This window comes from Vombatus ursinus, unplaced genomic scaffold (genome assembly GCF_900497805.2).
Source record: "Vombatus ursinus unplaced genomic scaffold, bare-nosed wombat genome assembly UNPS02000580.1, whole genome shotgun sequence".
NCBI lineage: Eukaryota > Metazoa > Chordata > Mammalia > Diprotodontia > Vombatidae > Vombatus > Vombatus ursinus.
In genome coordinates, this window is record NW_020940358.1 from 3,967,839 (window position 1) to 3,976,256 (window position 8,418).

Genomic DNA, 8,418 nt, shown 5'->3' on the forward strand with positions numbered 1-8,418 from the left:
CTTCTTTTTTTAAAAAAATTATATTTTTTCAATCAGTAAAAATTTGCCTTTTCTTGCACCCCCTTCAACCCTTCTCAACTAAGAATGAAAGAAAACAAAATCTGTTACAAACATGTATAGTCAAACAAACAAACAAAAATTCTGCATTGGCCATAACCAAAAATGTCTCATTCTTCACTCTGAGTCTTTCATTTCTTTATCAGGAAGTGGATAGCACATTTCACTTTTAGTCCTCTGGAATCATGACTGGTCATTACACTGATCAGAGTTTCTAATTGTTTCAAAGTTATTTATTGTCATTGGATAAATTATTCTCTGGGTTCTGTTCATTTCATTCTGCATCTTTCTGGGTTTCTCTTACAACATCCCTTCCATCATTTCTTATAGCACAATATAATTCCATTATATTTATATAGTATAAGTTGTTTGAGTATCCCCCAATTTGGGGGTATCTCCTCAGATTCCCATTCTTTGTCACCTCAAAAAGCTATAAATATTTTGGTACATCCTTAGTCAGGATTTGTTCTGATTGGGACTAATCCCAACCTTAATTTGCTTCCCCTCTAATTTCTTGTTTCCTTCTCTCCTGTTCCTCTCATTTCCCTGTTAAGTGGAATAGATATATTTCTATATCTAAATGTGTGTGTCTTTTGACCAGTTCAGATGAGAATGAGGTTCAAGTGTCAGCTGCTCTCCCCATCCTTTCTCCTTGTTTCTATCAATGCCTTTGCATACCCTGACTGAGATAATTTTCCCTAACCTTCCTTCCCCCCCTCCCCAGTGCATTCCTTTTATTCTCTTCTTCCATTCTTCTTTTAAGATCATTAAAACACAACAGAATCACTCCCAGGCTTTGTTTCCAATTCTAAACTATCACAAAAAATGTGCCACTATACATGTTTTGGTATTTATGAGGGTTTTCTTCGTATTTATGGCTTCCATGGGGTATATGCCCAGTAATAGAGTCTCTGGTTGAAAGGGTATTGGCATCTTAGTCACTTTATTTGCATAATTCTAAATTGTTTTCCAAAACGATTGAAACATTTCACAGCTTCACCAGCAATGTATCAGTGTACCTATCCTTCTACCACTCCTCCAACATCGACTATTGCCTTCCCTCCCACCCCCAATTCATAGGGTATCAGGTGAAACCTCTTGGTTGTCTTGATTCAGATTTTTCTTATTATTAGTGATTTGGAGTATTGTTTCATGTGGTTGTGAATACTTTGCAATTCTTCTTTTTGAGAACTGTTTATAACTTTTGATCATTTATCAGTGGGGAATGGCTAATAGTTACACTCCTTTCTCTCACACACACATACCTTTAGTATTAAGATTGTTTATACATTTAGAATGTATTGTGGAATATGGTATAAGGTAGAGGTCAAAGCCTAATTTCTGCCAGACTGCTTTTTTTGTTTTCCCAGTTTTTATCAAAGAAGGAAGTTTTTCCTCTGGGTAATTTGTTTTCCACTTTATCAAACACTGGAGTATTGAGTGATTGTTTCTGATTCTCCCTTGTCTAGTGTCTTGTCTAGTCCATTGATTTATTTTTAAACCAATATCAGATGGTTTTGATGACTGCTGCTTTATAAGATGGTTTGAAGTCTGGAAGTGCTATTTTCCTTTTGTCTCTACTTCTTTCTTTCTTTTAGTTGGAGACAGAATTAAGTGACTTGCCCAGGGTAACTTAGCTAGTGAGTATCTGAGGCCAGATTTTTTTTTTAAGGCAATTGGGGTTAAGTGACTTGCCCAGGGTCACACAGCTAGTGTCAAGTGTTTGGTCTCAGGCCAGATTTGAACTCAGTTCCTCCTGACTTCAGGGCTGGTGCTCTGTCTACTGTGCCACCTAGCTGCCCTAAGGCCACACTTGAACTCAGGTCCTCCTGACTCCAGGGCCAGTGTTCTATCCAATCCCTACTTCTTTTCATCATTTCCCTTGATATTCTAGATCTATTATTTTATCACACCTTATGAAATATCCCCTTGGTAATTCAGTTGGTATAGTATTAAAAATGTAAATTAATTTTGATAGTATTGCCATGTTTATTATAGTGGCATGGTCTAGACATGAGCACTGAATATTCCTCCAGCTATTTAAATTATTTTTTATTTCTTTAAAGAACATTTTGAAATCAATCTATACAAGTCTTCTATGTGCTTGCAGACTGATCCTCACATCATGCATTTTGGAGTTGAAATATTATTTCCCTTTTTGTTATTGCCTCTTGAATTTTATTATTACATAGAAACGCAGCTGATTTTAGAAGGTTCATTTTGTAGATTACAACTTTGCCGAAGCTATTGTTCCCCTCCTCCCTCTGATTCTCTTGTATTTTCCAAGGATACCGTATCATCAGCAAAGAGATAGTTTTATCTCCTCTTTGCATGTCTTTATGCCTTTTCTTTCTTTTTCTTGACTTATCACTGTTGCTAGCATTTCCAGCAATGGAAATTAGGGTATGTCTAATCATTAGGATATATACTAGGCCTGTTTCCTCCCCTTTTAAATGAGGGTATTGGATGATATTGATATCGAAGATCCCTTTCAGCTCTGAATCTATAGTGAAGCAAAATCTGTCTCTTTGTAACTTCTGCTCATGGATCCTAGTTCTGTGTCTGGGTCCAAGAACCAGTCCAATCCTGCTTTCAAATGACAACCTCTCAAATACTTGAAGATAGAAATTAACGTCCCTTTTCTCATCCTATCCCCAAGTCTTCTCTTCACAGGCTAAGTATCTCTAGTTTTTTTTAATTGATTTTTAGATGGCACAGTTTCCAGTATCTACTTTGCCTTGGCTGTATCCCTTCTGGAAGTATTCTACTTTATTAATGTCCTTTCTAAAATGTGCCCTGCAGTGCAGAGTAGGGTGGAACTGTGACCTCTCTTGGTTTAGACACTAGGCTTATTAATTCAACCTAACATCAAATTAGTTATTTTTTTTACTGCGATATTACATTACTGACTAATACTGAAAATAGTTTGTTAAGATATCCAAAGGCCAGTGGCCCTGAAGTCAGGAGGACCTAAGTTCAAATCCGGCCTCAGACACTTAACACTTATTAGCTGTGTGACCTTGGGCAAGTCACTTAACCCCATTGCCAAGCCAAAAAAAAAAAGAAAAAAGAAAAAAAAAAGATATCCAAGGGCAACTGGGTGGTGTAGTGGATAGAGTGCCAAGGCCTGGAGTCAGGAGCTCATCTTTGTGACACTTACTAGCTCTGTGATCCTCGGCAAGTCAGTTAACCCTGTTTGCCTCACTTCCTCATCTGTAAAATGAACTGGACAAGGAAATGGCAAACCATTCTAGTATCTTTGCCATGAAAACCCCAAATTGGGTCATACAGTCAGACAGGACTGAACATGCATGTGACATATTCAAAAAATTTATTTCACATTTGTTTTCTGGCCCATCTTCCCCATTCTACACTTAAACAGTTTGGTTTTGAATCCAAGTGTAAGCCTTCACATTTATCCTTGTTATGTTGACCCACTGTTCTTGCCATCCATTGTTAGCTCTCCCAACACTGTGTTGTTATTAGTGAGTGATGACCATACTCTCCTGTCACTAAAAATGAACAGCAGAGGGTAAAGCCAGATTCCTGGGCACTAGAGTTGTTAGATAAATCCATTAATCATTACTTTCTGGTCTGGTAATTCAGCTAGTTCTTAATGCTCATCTAGTCCATAGCCATCTTACCCCAGGGATATGATAGTCTTCACTGATATCCACATATACTATATCTACAACTTTACCCTTTCAAAAGAGAAAATGAGGTTTGGCACAATCTATTCTTGAGGCAACCAGTGTACTTCACCCTTCTAAATGTTGACTGAATTGGATTCCTTTAATGAAGTTCTATAGTTTTTCCAGAAATCCAAGTCAAGCTTACTATCCCATAGTTTGGACACCACCACCTTCACATTTTGGGGGGAAAAAAAGGACCATATTTACTCCTATGAGTCTCAACATTTTTTCAAAGATCACCCATAGCTTTTTAGCAAACACATTAGTTAGGTCTTTGAGCACCCTGGGATATAGTCCATGTAGGCCTGATGACTTGAACTTGCTTGTTGCAGCTAGGTGCTCAATCTTACCAGTTGCCTTCCTATCTTGAGTTTCAATTCCATTCATTATTTCCTCCTCATCCTTCCCAGACTGAAGACTTTCTTTGGTAGGGAGAAAAAAAAAAGCTACAAGAACTGAATAGTTCTTTCTCTATTGACCATTATCCCTGTTCCATTTACTGTAAGCAGTGACACTATTCTTCCTAATGCTACTCTTGCCTCTAACACACACGTACCTTTTTCTTTACCCTTCATTCTGTAGCACAAGTACACTTTCTGATGCATGACTTTGATCACATCATCTTTTCACTCAAAAATCTTCAGTGGCTACTTCTTGTCTACATGGTACAAACTCTCTATCCTACTGAGCTCAGCCCTCCAACATAATCTCATGTTATTCCTTCACTTGCTCTTTATTTCAGCAAAACCGGACACTCATCTCTCTCCTTTCCCACACTTACTTTACACTTTCTCTTTCTGTTCATGCTATTCTCCACCCAAAATGGTTTGTCATATCTTAAAATACTTCTCTACTTTCAAGGTTCAATTCTAAAGCCAACTTTAATTTGATTGTGCTCTAGATGCAACCTGAGTGATGGATGCCTCCTAAAATTTCTCCTATCACTTTATCTGGTCTTCTTTACCCACAGCTCATTAATTCTGCCTAATATTATAACTATTTCTGTGCATCATATCCCTGCTTTATTAGTCTGTAAGTACATTGAGGGCAAGACCTATAACCTATCTTTGTGTTTCGACCGTCTGCACAGGGCCTTGTATATATAAATAGAATTTAGCAAATCTGTTGAATTAAACTAGTCAGGTATTAAACCTTGATATCTAGTGTGCTTTCCAGTCAGTTTGGTCTCAGTGGAATGTAAGATAAGCTGTGCATTTTGTGCATAAATGTAAGCTATTATTATTACTACTATTAACTTTCAGCAGGATTATTTCCACTCATCCAAAGGCATAGGTTAATAGGCCTGGGACATTTAATAGGGCAGAAATTGAAGAATACCCACCCTATAAATCATCCAACATTTACTAACCATCTATTATGTGTAAAGGACTGTGCCATCTGATTTCAGCTACAACAGAACCTCTATGTCCAATAAAGCCAGTTTTAAACAAAGACAAAACACTAACTGATATGCATTGAAAACATTTATTTTACAACAGTAGTCTCAGATAGATAATTTAGCAATCTTTATTTTAGTGGATATTCAGACATACAATACATAAATTACCATGCTAAACCGTAAAATAATTCCTTCGGCTTTAATCTTATGTATGTACAGGAGCTCAGTAGTATCAAGTGTAACAATCCACAAAGTTCTGACAGCCACATCTACTTACATACAATTCAAATTATGGTCCTTTAGTAACATAACAAAATATATGTCTATATATATAATTGCTTTTCAGATGCATTTATACTTGGGTTGTTTTTTTTTTCCACGTCATTTTCCCCACACCCAGAATTGAAATACAACGCAAAAGCAAAACACCTTCCTATCGCTATTAATTTGATTTAGGGCCTGACTTGTACTAAAAAATTAAGAACCCCCTCCTCCCTACAGTTCTGGATATGTAAAAGATTATATAACATCCATTTCCCTTACCCAGTGTCTTCCCCAAAGTTGGGGCATGGGACAAAAGGGAGATGGAAGGACCAGGATTACCTGTTGGACATCCCACCAAAATCACAAAGAAATGCCATGTGCTTTTATTAAGGTGACAAGTTAAATGGCTCATGGATTGTGCCAAGGAAAACTGGTTGTTATGTTTGAGGTAATGGAGGAAGAGGAATAATTGGGGGAAGGAAAGCCCTCTAATCTCCCCTATACTTCACATCTTGTGGACCCAGATAGCAATTCACTTGTAACTCAAATGTGCTTTGTGCGAGAATCTGTTCACACCAGGAGGAACCTTCAAGGCCTTGAAGCTATTTTGTGCTCCAGACCAAAAGAAAAGAAAGGTGTTAAGTGATAATTACTATTATTGTGCCCAACACAACTCATTTCCAGTTCTTAAAGCCTACCAAATATACTCCAAATAGCAGTTTTTCCCTGTAGGCAGAATAAGCCACTGGACCATACAGTGAAAAAGATGGACCTGAGCATCTCCTGTCCCGGGATGCATCTATTCTAATACTGGGAAGAACCCCGGGGAATCTACACGTAAACTAACAGCAGGGGCTCTCCAGTCTGTCATGGATTTCTCTCACTCAAGCATTCTATTTACACAACAGGATTGACACATGTATAGCTGTTTCACAGAAATTTAATTTTTCTTCTTTTCTTGAAGATGGAAGAAACAGTCTAAGGATAGTGTCCTTGTTTCCATTTGTCAAATCAAAAGTTTGAAGAAGTCATGTTAGAATCAAGTTTTATTGTTGCTTTACTACTTAACAGCAACAGTACTGACATGCCTGTTGTATAAATATATACATATACACATATGTACATACATGACAAAGATACACAATATCACAATCTCACACTTATGTGATTTGAGTCTTGCTTTTCAAAGACATGAAAATGTATTCATTTTTTGCAAGTACCACAGGATCACGAATTGCAATTAAGGACATTTCTGTGTTTGTGTTCACAGTTTTGAATGTTAGAAGTTGGATAAAAATTATTTTTTATGTCTAGCCTTTCAACCCCGTCATTCTAGGAGCTCCCTACACTTACCATCCAGAATTCTTGTTGAGTTTGAATTGTCAGGGCAGCTACAGCGGATAGAGCGCTGGCCCTGGAGTCAGGAGGACTTGAGTTCAAATCCAATCTCAGACACTTACTAGCTGTGTGACCCTGGGCAAGTCACTTAATCCTGACTGACTCAAAAAAAAAATTTGAATTGTCCCCATCTAAATGAAATCCTATACTCAGTAACTGGTCCAAGGGAGGATAAGAGGGTTCAAAACTGAATGTAAAACACCAAAGGAAACCACTATTGAGCATAAAACCACAAGGACAGACAACTCAATGTACGATGAAAGCAAATACAAATCGAGATAAATGAGATAGGAGAGAAGCACCTTTCATTCTAAGTATTACCCTTCATCCTGTAAACTAGTCAGTTTGATTTCCCCTCTCAGTATTAAGCATAAACCCTAGTCACACAGTTGGTGGCACATTGATCTTTTATTTTTAAGTGATTTTACATTTTCTAACAGAAAAGTTTATTAAAAACTGTATTGAATTGACTATAGACAAACATAGCTCAGCCTCTTGAGCACAGGATACCCTCTCTCCTTTAGGGATTGAAAAGTTAGGAAAGCTTTTTATCCTTTCCACATTTTTGTTTAAATTGGTAGCATGCCTAATCAGTCCTTTCAGAATTGAAAGGACATGTTTGGTATCTTTTCCCAAGTCTGAAAGATATGTGGATTTCATGAGGCTTCTGAGAAAGTTTTAGTGAAGCTCCGAAAGGCTGTTCCCAGACAGGTTTCAAGCCTCACAAAAAATCTAAATTGCAGGAAGCCCAAATACACAGAAGCAATGCCTCTGGGTAAAAAGAGCTTAATCTCAGAAAAGCAGGAAAAAAATAATCAGATGGGCTTTGTAATAAGATATGGTTATTGATAAAAGTTGTCTTCCAGGGAAAATGTGTTTTATTATCATCATTCAACCACTATGTAGTTCCAAGGCTTCAATCTGCTTTCTGGCCAAATTACTAATTTTTTTCTAGTAGGACCTACTTGTACTGCTGGATGTATCCATTTGATTTCAGAGAGCTTAAGAAAAATTAAAGAACACAATGAACACAAATATCTGATACAATTTAGAAATGTTACAAAGCTCAAAAATAAGACTGAAGATAAAATGGGTTAAAAACATTCCTGTGTAGAAATAGAAAACATGATCAGTTGTTGTCATCAAGATGTTTACAACTCTTATAAATGGAGAATAAATGAAGAATTTGACATTTTGTTTTTATCAGGTGCAAAAGCCATTTAGTTTACTTCAAGAACAATTTTCTTCAAGGTTTTCCTAAAAGCATTGGATTTCTACTGTAAAAGGAACGAGACTAATATCAATTGTATCAACTTCAGCACTAGTTACATAAGAAAAGTGGCCTTTAAAAAACAGCTTGGTATACTCTCTAGAGGCAAGACTGGCAAACACCTTGTTAATATTTATGAGATGATAGAACTAGAGAACATAATTTAAAAAATTAAATACTATTACTTTAGGGGACATCCCAAGAGTAAATTATCCCAAAAATTTCATATATATACATATACATACAGAGAGAGAGAGAGGGAGATGGGGGGGGGGGGAGAGAGAGAGAGAGAGAGAGAGAGAGAGAAAGGGGGAGAGTGTGAATTTGCTCGCAACCGC